Below are 11,067 nucleotides of genomic sequence, written 5' to 3'. Positions count from 1 at the left end.
GACAGCCCCAACAAAGTAGGGAGGCTGGATTAAGTTGGATGAGACACAAGAATTCTGAAAAATGACCCTGTGTTTCAACAGAAAGGAGGAAACCATGAATATTAACAAAATCTGGGTACTAAGGACAGTAAATAAAGAGAACACTCAAACAATAGGGGAAAACAACCTCTGAGGATGCCTGCTATAGATGTGGGTGAAATGTCAGGAGAGAATGTTTCTGGAACATGGCCATACAATCCGGGAAAACTCACAGCAACCCAATGGCCCTGTGTGTGTCAGTCATTTTAGGGTGGTGGCAATAAAATTAATCCAGTAGACAACAGCATTAAAAATCATGGGTGAACCTAATTTCAGGCCTGAAGCTTGGATGAGATTTAGTTTAACCCCCTGCAGCTTTATTGGATTCCTCAAGTGACATAGAAATAACTGATCATGGAAACACCGAAAGATTCAGGAAGTGACTGTTGAAGAAGTAAACCACACCTTTTCCCTTAAGTCAACTAAGAAACCTGATATAATTGCCCCAGTTGAGTAACTGGTCATCCAATCCTGAATAGGGTCAGTAGATCCTTTGTTAGGGTGGCTCCACTACTGTCCAGGAAATTAATTCCAGAGAATGGTATTGGAAAATCTGTGCTGCTCTTTGGATGTTAAACTATCAGGAGTGCTGTTGGTTTCTATCCTGTCCCATGTGGTATTTGTTGTGAAGTTGCTGGATGAGATTAATAAGAGTTTTGTAGTTGGGTACCATCACTATATTCTACATCTTGTCAGACTCGGCCAGAGTGATGCAGTGCCAAGAGTAATGGGCTGGATGATGGTGCCTAATAAAAATAGCCGGTGGATTGGAGGTTCTCAGCTCCAGGAATTGGGTAAGCATAAGAAATAAAGCCCGACTGCTCACTGGAGGGAAAGATACTAGAGACAAAGTTGAAGTACTTTGGCCACATCATGAGGAGACAGGAAAGCCTAGAGAAGACAATTATGCTGGGGAAAGTGGAAGGCAAAAGGAAGAGGGGCCGACCAAGGGCAAGATGGATGGATGGCATCCTTGAAGTGACTGGACTGACCTTGAGGGAGCTGGGGGTGGTAACGGCCGACAGGGAGCTCTGGCGTGGGCTGGTCCATGAGGTCACGAAGAGTCAGAGACGACTGAACGAATGAACAACAACAACAAAGCAACCAGTCCTATATAGGTCTGTGTTCAGCTGTAGATGAATATTCTATAAGTATTCATACCAGATAAACTTTGTGGCTCAGAGTCTGGAGAGCCGGTTTCAACTAATCTGCGTCTTTACAGTTTTCCTGGGGAGATCTGGTCTGGCCACAGTAGGGTTCTGCAATGCATTCTACATTAGGATTCTCCTTGAAGAAAGCTGAAACCGCAGCTACTACAAAAGCAGCAGCAGAACATTATGCAGAAACCAACAAACTGGTTTTTGAAGGAACTGCAAAACCTGTCAATAAACTTGTCTGAATTCATGGTGCTTAGTAATGTCATTTGAAGCCAAAAATAGCTTGAGACCTTGATATTTGACAGACCACCTGTTACCCTTCAAATGTCCCCATTTGACAGGGACAGTCCTTTGTTGTCCCACTTTTTCAGCTACTTTGAAAATATCCCAGTTTTTCGCTCTTCCCCCCATACCCTGCCTTTTGTCCTGAGTTTACTTCAGTTACTTCAAGCTGAGTTCAAAGTGAACAATAGTTTGCTCTCAGTTAATTCAGCAAGGAAAATCACATCCTGGGTTGTAGGTTTTTCGGGCTGTATGGCCATATTCTAGAAACACTGTCTCCTGATGTTTCACCTGCATCTATGGCAGGCATCCTCAGAGGTTGTGACCTCACAACCTCTGAGGATGCTTGCCATAGATGCAGGCAAAACGTCAGGAGATAATGCTTCTGGAACATGGCCATATAGCCCAAAAAACCTACAACAACCCAGTGATTTTGGCCATGAAAGCCTTCCACAATCAGATCCTGTCATTGCCAGTAGAAGCAAGCAAAAAGCAAACTTCTGCACCTCTCATACTTATGTGTTTCTCCTTGTAAGTCATCTTCCCCATATGCTGATGTTGCTTGACTGCACATCTTCACGTTTTCCTTAATGAAACATTGGTGAGAATGAAAATATGAGCCTGAGGGAGAAAGCAAGAAGAACCAAATGAACCGGAACATTTGCCTGTCCTAAATGCCCTTTGACTTTCCTTTCAAGTCTGACAATCTTGTTCCTCTTGTTTGGGAATGTGGGTCAGGTACTTGCAAACATGATTTATGTGGATCAAATAGCCAGTAGCAGGCCCTTTCAAAACAAAACAAAAACCTTTAACTATCATAAAAGGAGAAATACCATGACTCACAGGGGCGGCTCCAGCAAAGCAATGAAAACAGGTAAGCAGCACTTCATAATCATTTGTTCCAATTCCCTCCCAGCATGGGGTGTTTTAAATATATTTTACACATTCTCGCCTCCAGTACTGTTTCTGCTTCCTAGCTTATATTGCAGTTGCTTTGCTTCTGTGTTATGCCGCAGAATTCTCTCTTTTCTGCATAGGTATATAGCGAGCCCTCAGTATCTGTTAGATAGCAAAATCCATGGATGCTCAAGTCCCATTACGTACAATGGTCTATTAGACATGGCATTCTTATATAAAATAGCAAACAAGTGCAGGAGAGAACCTTGATGATCTGCGAAATGGCAAGAGGTTACACCAAGGTTTGCCTAGACATCATTTTTAATTATTTGAGGAAAAATTACAGTTATAAAGACATATAGCATACATTTTCCCCTCTTTTATTTTCTTTCACCTCTGTGCTCCCCTTCTCCAGAGCCATATCTTCTTTGAAAGTCCCACCAAATGTTCAATTCTTCATTTGGAGGTAAATTCCCATCTTTTTCCAATACTTTTTGCCATATCCCTTTTTTACTTTTAAGTTTGATGTTAGCTTATCATTCAGTGCCATTTTCCTGACGTCTTTATACCATTCATTAATTTGTATTTTCATTTCTCCTTTCCAATATTTTGCAATTAATAATCTAGCTGCTGTCAATAGCATGTCTATTATTTTCCCCCTCTTATCTCTCCCCTCCTCTCTTTTATTTAGAAGTAATATTTCTACTGGATTCCTTCTAATTTTTATATTCATAATATTTTCTATTTCTCTTATAACCAATTTGCAAAAATCTTTTAAATATTTACAATCCCATCACATCTGCATGTAGGTTCCAATTTCCTGGTAACCTCTCCACCATTTTTCATTATTGTTCTTATTCATAATATTTAACCTTCTCAGTGTTAAATTCTACTTCCAAATGAATTTATAATTTTCGTTTATTATTAATTTTATTAATTGACATTTTAATTGTCTTGCTTTAAATATCTCTTCTCAGTCTTTTCCAGTTATTTTTGTTCATATTTCCACCTCCCATCATTCTCTTAATGTTAGTCTTTTCTTTTTTCCTATGTCTTTAATCAGTATTTTATATATATATTCTTGTTCCTTTTAATTGTTCTTTTTAATCCTTTTATTCTTTTTAATTGTTTCTCTTTTTAATCTTTATTATTATTTCCTCAAATTGTATTATTTGTTTTTTATTTTGGACCCAACAATTTTTATTCCATTTTTCTAACTGAATCCAGTGGAGCCATGAAATATTTAATCCTCTCAGTTCTTCTCTCATTTTTACCTTTTCCATTTTTCGTTCTATCCAATTTCCTACCCTTTTTAGTTCCCTTTTTTCTAATTCTTTATCTAAAATTCCTTTTAGTTCCTTTGAGAAATCTTTTGCCATTATTATTGGTGTTAATACCGAATTATTAGTTGTACTTTATGTTTGATCCATATTTCCATTATATTTCTTAATAATATATTTCCAATCTGTTTTATCTCTTTCTTTTGAAATTTCTTTAAAATATGTTATCCTTTTGCCTATACATCATCATAATAATTGGTATGCAGCAAATTCAAGTTTAGCTTTTTTTGAATTTTTTACAAATATTTTTGAGCCATAGTTGATTGAATTCTTGGATGTAGAAGCTGACTGTGTATGTTGTAACAGTGCATACACTCAATGAAAACTATTACCATTGGTCAAATGACCTCCCAGTCCTATTTCCAATTTCATTTCCTCCATTCCATAATCTAAAACAGATGTGGCAATAATGTGACCCTCCAAATGGTACTAGACTGCAATTCCGAGCAACCTTAGACATCATAGTTAATGATGAGCAATGCTGTGAGTTATTGTCCGACAGCATCTGGCAAGCTGCATGGTTTCCTTCCCTGTCCCTGAAAGGATGACCGGAGAGAAAGAAAAGTAGATAGAGGGCAGGTAATGAGAAGGGACCAACTGGATGGAACCATGTAACAAAACACAAAATCTGTGGCTTCAACATCTGGCTGTTACTTCATCTTCTTTCCCATAACACACATTTTGTTTACAATAGGATGAAAATCTCTTTGGTTATTCCAGCAAAAGTAATACTTCCTATCTTTCTTGGGCCTGTGGGAGGCAGTAGAGAGTTGTATTGGTTGAGTATGCCCTACATCCCCTCTTACACTGAACTACACTGAAAAATAATACCTTTTTGTTCCAATATGTCTCAGAATTGGGGGAAATGAGAGTGGGAATACAATTTTGCACTTAGTGCCAGGAACTCCCAGAAAAACTGACCAGGAGAACAGAAATCTGGTTTGTATATGTAACTGCTATCCCTATCCCCAACTGGAGAATTACTGTGACAAATATAGCAATTTATTGACACTTTTGTTCTATCTGGAAGACCCCTTTGTTTTGAAAATGGAAGAAACATTCTATAGCTATCATGATATGTCCCAAACCATATATTTATTTAGGAAATTTTAGCCCACTTGTAATTCAGATGCCCCAAGTACTGTATGTTGCAATTAAAGTCCAGCAACACAACAAAACAAATCTATGGGCTAGAGTTGCCAGTTCAAGACTATCCCAGGCCCTGAGGCTTCCAGGCCAAAACTGAAGTTCTAGGGACAGACCTAAGTAATGCCATTGTTATACATTAAGGGCAAACAATAGTTGTTTATGCTGGGCTGTTCCCAGATTGAGGTGAAATGAAAGGATTATATTCCTTTTTATTGATTTAGAGAGATGGAATAAGGAACATTTAATCTAGCCTACTTATTCCTAGTTAGAAGATCTATGGAGTGTACAATGGATTAGAAGGGAAGAAGGAAGCTAATGAAGTAAATATATAGACACGAATGAAGTAAATACATAGACACTATCTTCAAGAGACTTTGAAAGTTGAAGCAACAAATAAAGCCTTGAAAATTATATCATAACCTCTTTCTCTGATCTGCAACTTAACTCACCAAAACTGGAAAAAAAATGTATCCTCATGTCCTGCCTGAAGATGACCCATGAACATTGGAAACTCAACTCTAGCCCCTGAGATTTGGGAATTCTGTATAGGGCTGGAAAAATTCAAACAGACAGGAATCTTGAAGGATTTGTTAAAGACTGGGGTCTTTTAAAGGGAGCAGTTCCCAGCATTTTTTTTACCATTGGCTATGCTGGCTAGAGCTGCTGGGATTTGCAGTTGCAGAGCATTTGGAAGGCCATGATGTTGCCACCAGTGTCAGAAGAGAAGCCTGAAATGTGCCAGCAAAAAAGCCTACCAACTTACTAGAAGAATTTCAGTGGCAGATCTGTAAGGATAAGTGTAGGTACAGTTATGTATCCATAGATTCAATCACCCACAGCTTGAAACTATTCACACATACAAACCCAAAAAAGCAAATCTTGATTTTGGCATTTTATAAAAGGGGAACCATTTTACTACACTATTGTATATAGTGGAACTTGAGCTTCCACAAATGTTAGCATCCACGGGTGGTCCTGAACTCAAACCCCAGTGAATACCAAGGCACCGTTATATATGTATATGGAAGACAAGGCTCTACATGTATGGTGAAGAATCCAATCAGCTTCCTTTTACTCCTTTTTATATGGAATTTTTTGCTATCAAAATTGCATGAAAGGCTCTTACAGTCCATCTACATCTGAACTAAATGTTTTTAGTTCAGCCCTCTTCTTCTGTACTTCCGTTTAAGATCTCCTGGAACTCTAGTATTCTGCAAAAGGTTGCTGGGGTTCATCTAGATTCTAGAGATCATGACTGAAATAAAAATAAAGGTTTCCTTGAGCTGTCGATATAATAATTATTATGCACTGGTTCTATGAAACCTAATACTGGTTTTCAAGGGTTGCTCCTGGGTAAAAAGATTAAGAAAGGCAATGTTTGTGGTCGAAAGCTGGCAGCTCAAGCTTGACTTGTTTGGTAGCCCTATGAACAACACTTACGAGAGCAGATGTCTCATGTGGCTGGTGTCAAGCTTAAAGAAATGCATTAACCCATCCATAACAGTTGTAGACTATTATGGGCTTTAGCCTACAAAGCCCTAAACAGTTCCATTCCAGCTTACCTGTTCAAACGTATCTCCCTCTATGAACCATCTTGGAGATTATATGTGCCATCATATATTGCTTTTGTTTGAGCCACCCTGAGTCCGCTTGCTGGAAGAAACATTAACAACCTTAGATATGCCGATGATACCACTGATGGCCAAAAGCGAGGAGGAGCTGAGGAGCCTTCTAATCAAGGTGAAAGAAAGTGCAAAAGCAGGGTTGAAGTTAAACAACAACAAAAAAAAACCCAAGATTCTGGCAACCAGACTGACTGATAACTGGCAAATAGAGGGAGAAAATGTGTGGGCAGTGACAGACTGTATTTCTAGGTGCAAAGATTACTGCAGACACAGACTGCAGCCAGGAAATCAGAAGACGTCTACTTCTTAGGGGGAGGGCAATGACCAATCTCGATAAAATAGTGAAGAGTAGAGACATCACACTGGCAACCAAGATCCGCATAGTTAAAGCAATGGTATTCCCTGTAGTAACCTATGGATGTGAGAGCTGGACCGTAAGGAAGGCTGAGTGAAGGAAGATACATGTTTTTGAAGTGTGGTGTTGGAGGAAAATTTTGAGAATGCCTTGGACCGCAAGAAGATCCAACCAGTTCATACTTCAAGAAATAAAACATGACTGCTCATTGGAGGGAAGGTTATTAGAGGCAAAGGTGAAGTACTTTGGCCACATAATGAGAAGACAGGAAAGTTTAGAGAAGACAATTATGCTGGGGAAAATGGAAGGAAAAAGGAAGAGGGGCCGACCAAGGGCAAAATGGATGGTATCCTTGAAGTGACTGGACTGACCTTGAAGGAGTTCGGGGTGGTGACGGCTGACAGGGAGCTCTGGCGTGGGCTGATCCATGGGGTCACAAAGAGTCAGAAGCGATTGAACGAATAAACAACACGGGGAATTTCTAGGATATCTTGTGTGATTCTATGGTTAGCTTCCACCAAAATCGTCAGTACAGTTTATTTATTTATTTATTTACAGCTTTTATATTCCGCCCTTCTCACCCCGCAGGGGACTCAGGGCGGATTACAGTGTACACATATATGGCAAACATTCAATGCCAATTTTTAACATACAACATATACAGACATACACAGAGGCTATTTAACTTTTTCTGGCCGCCAGGGAAGCTGTCGCTTTAATCGTCCATCTGCGACGCTGATGAAGCACTTTCGCATTCCTGCGTGCTTCCCAGCTGGAATGCTTTGCTGGAGTCTTCTTTATGGCCTCATAAATCAGTTAATTTAGCCTCCCCACACTTTTAAGGTGGTACCTTATTTTCCTACTTGACAGATGCAACTGTCTTTTGGGTTGCAAAGGTTGACAACAGGCTACACACAATTGGTTGGAAACCCACTCCAACCCGGGCTGGCTTCGAACTCATGACCTTTTTGGTCAGAGTGATCTTAATGCAGCTGACAGCCAGCTGCGCCACAGGTCCTTTTGCTGGAGGACCTAGAGATTCCCAAATAAGCATTCTCCCAGAATAAAGAAAATGTTTAAATTCCATGTTTTTTCTAAATTTGCAATCCTGTGACCATAACTCCAACAAGTATGGAGACCTGACTGTATGTCTAATTAAACTGTATTCATTATTGCTAAATGTACTTCTCTACATTCAAATTAGAACGTGCACATTCTGGTCTAGAAACACTTTTGCTTTTTATGGGCAAACAGCCATACTAATGAGCAGGCATGTAGCCGGGGGGGGGGGGGGGGGCTCGGGGGGCTTCAGCCCCCCCCCCCCCGAAATTCTCATGGTGGTTCGCGAAAAGGCCTTACTGGTGCATTACTTAAACTGTTGTTTATTCATATCATGATCTGATCACCATACTCAATATATTTATTTATTTATTTATTTATTATTTATTTATTTGCTGCATTTTTTGACCGCCGTTCTCAGCCCTAGGGCGACTCACGGCGGTGTACAACATATAAAAGACAATTTACAATAAAGCATTAACGAAAACCAACATATCACTAGTACACAATAATATAATTACACTAAAAAATCCGCTCCGTCTTATCGTAGAATCATAACCAATCTCATAATCCATATACCGTTCCAGTTGTCATTGCCAGTTAATGAAGCACTCAGTTAAATGCCTTCTCAAATAGCCATGTCTTTAGGCTCTTACGGAAAGACATAAGGGAGGGCGCCTGTCTGATGTCAATAGGGAGGGTGTTCCACAGCCGGGGGGCCACCACCGAGAAGGCCCTCTCTCTCGTCCCCGCCAGACTTGCCTGTGAAGCAGGCGGGATCGAGAGAAGGGCCTCCCCAGACGATCTCAAGGCCCTCGTGGGCTCATAGGCCGAGATGCGGTCCGAAAGGTATTTTGGGCCGGAACCGTTTAGGGCTTTGTAGGATAACACCAGCACCTTAAATTGGGCCCGGTAGCAAATCGGCAGCCAGTGGAGCTGGAACAACAAGGGCGTTGTATGCTCCCTGCGTCCCGCTCCTGTTAGTAACATGGCTGCCGCGCGCTGGACTAGCTGGAGCTTCCGGGCTGTCTTCAAGGGCAGCCCCACGTAGAGAGTGTTGCAGTAGTCAAGGCGGGATGTGACCAGAGCGTGTACCACCGTGGCCAAGTCAGACTTCCCAAGGTACGGGCGCAGCTTGCGCACGAGCCTAAGCTGTGCAAATGCTCCCCTGGTCACCGCTGAAACCTGGGGATCCAGGCTCAACGATGAATCCAGGATCACACCCAAGCTGCGAACCTGCGCCTTCAAGGGGAGTGCGACCCCATCCAGCACAGGCTGTAACCGTATACCCTGTTCGGCCTTGCGACTGACCAGGAGTACCTCTGTCTTGTCTGGATTTAATTTCAGTTTGTTCGCCCTCATCCAGACCATTACAGCGGCCAGGCACCGGTTCAGGACCTCGACAGCCTCCTTAGTAGCAGGTGGGAAAGAGTGACAGAGTTGGACATCATCTGCGTACAGATGACACCGCACCCCGAAACTCCGGAATTGCATGGGGGTATTGGGGTAATGGTACAAAAGATTTGCTAGGGTAGACTCTCTTTCACTCAGACTCAGCCCCCCCCCCCTGAAAACCCCCCTGAAAAAAATCCCCCCCCCCCCCGAAATGAAATCCTGGCTATGGGCCTGCTAATGAGCACATGCATGAGTCCTATAGACATTATATTTCAGGTAGTGACCCCATAGAGTACCTATATTGGTCACTGTTATTCATGGGGCAACTTATGTTTAATTTGCCCTTCACCAAGGAAGTGCAAATGTCTCTGGCTCTTTTTTTCAAAGAGACCTAATTCCACCTATTACTGGAATCTTGCTTTTGTGGCTATATCCTGCTTGGGAGATGAAGCGCACAGCTTGAAGCTAATTTCAAGTAAAAATTGAAGCGGTGCCAGTGGTGCTTCCAGATGGACAGCCCATCGCATTACCAGCTGAAAAGTAATGTGTATGGTTCTCTCTTTCCTCTTTTAATGGATTTTTTTGTGGTAAGGGAAAAAAGTTGCGAGAAGCAAAGGGAAAGTGGATATGGGTGTGAATATGTTTACTAATGGAAGGTGATGCTACTCTGGATCCACACATGGACCTACCATTAGGCAAAGCAAGGGAAGTGCCTGGGGGAAATAATGCTGTGTGTGTACCATGCAGTCTATCCTGTGCCCACTATATTAATCTGCTGATTTCAGGAATCATGAAAGATGCTGCCCCTTTGTTAGTGGCAATCTCTCTGTCTTTGCATTGCTAAGATTTTATTTCTTTGTAAAAGATGTACAGTCAAAACACCACATTTTACTGAGTTTAGGGTCACAAGATCCCCATACAGCATTAAAAATTGAAAGTGTGACAAGATATACAATTGACCCTCCTCATTTGCCGGTTTGATTTCTGCAGATTTGATTATTCACAGATTTGATTCATATGATATTTCTAGAATTCTAGATTCTCGATTCCTGCTGGAATCTCTGGTCCTTCGAGGTGAATCTATAGTCAAATTTTGCTAGAGAACATTTTAACTAAAACTGTGAATAATCAAATCTACAAAAGCTGAAATCTTGGCTCCCTTTCCATTTTTAAGGCTGCAGGCAACACAATGAGAAATGATATTATGGGCCTGATCCGATCAAAGTTTCTACAGTTGCAATTTTCTATCTGTTTGTTTGGGAAGCAGCCCCACCGATCGTGCTGTAAATCCCATTGATTTCAGAGGCAGAGATACAAGCTAATGTTTAATGGCTTCATTGAAGTCAGTTAGCCTTAAGCACATTTGACTTGGTGGAGACATGTGCTATAAACTGTACCTTGTAAGTAAATCCCAATAAAATAATCAATAATAACCACTCATCGCATTTTTTTTAATCGAGTGAGATCCATGCTACTTGCATTTCTGAGCCACAGATAAAATATAACTGTGGTGAGACAGTCATAAACCTGGGAAGAAGTCATGTTTACGTCAGTTCCTCGTGTTTACTTTGTGGCTCGTAAAATTATGTGCCCCTGGTGAGACTCTATCCCGGTGCCGATGTTTCAACCCAAGCCGTTTGTGACATGAGCTTGTGTTCTCAACAGCTGTTGGCGTCTCTCAATGGCACCGTCCCATCTGCCACTCAGCAGTCCCTTGGCCGGTGCCAAAG

Source organism: Anolis sagrei, chromosome 6 (genome assembly GCF_037176765.1).
Source record: "Anolis sagrei isolate rAnoSag1 chromosome 6, rAnoSag1.mat, whole genome shotgun sequence".
NCBI classification, from domain to species: Eukaryota; Metazoa; Chordata; class Lepidosauria; order Squamata; family Dactyloidae; genus Anolis; species Anolis sagrei.
Note: the sequence above shows the minus strand (reverse complement) of the source record.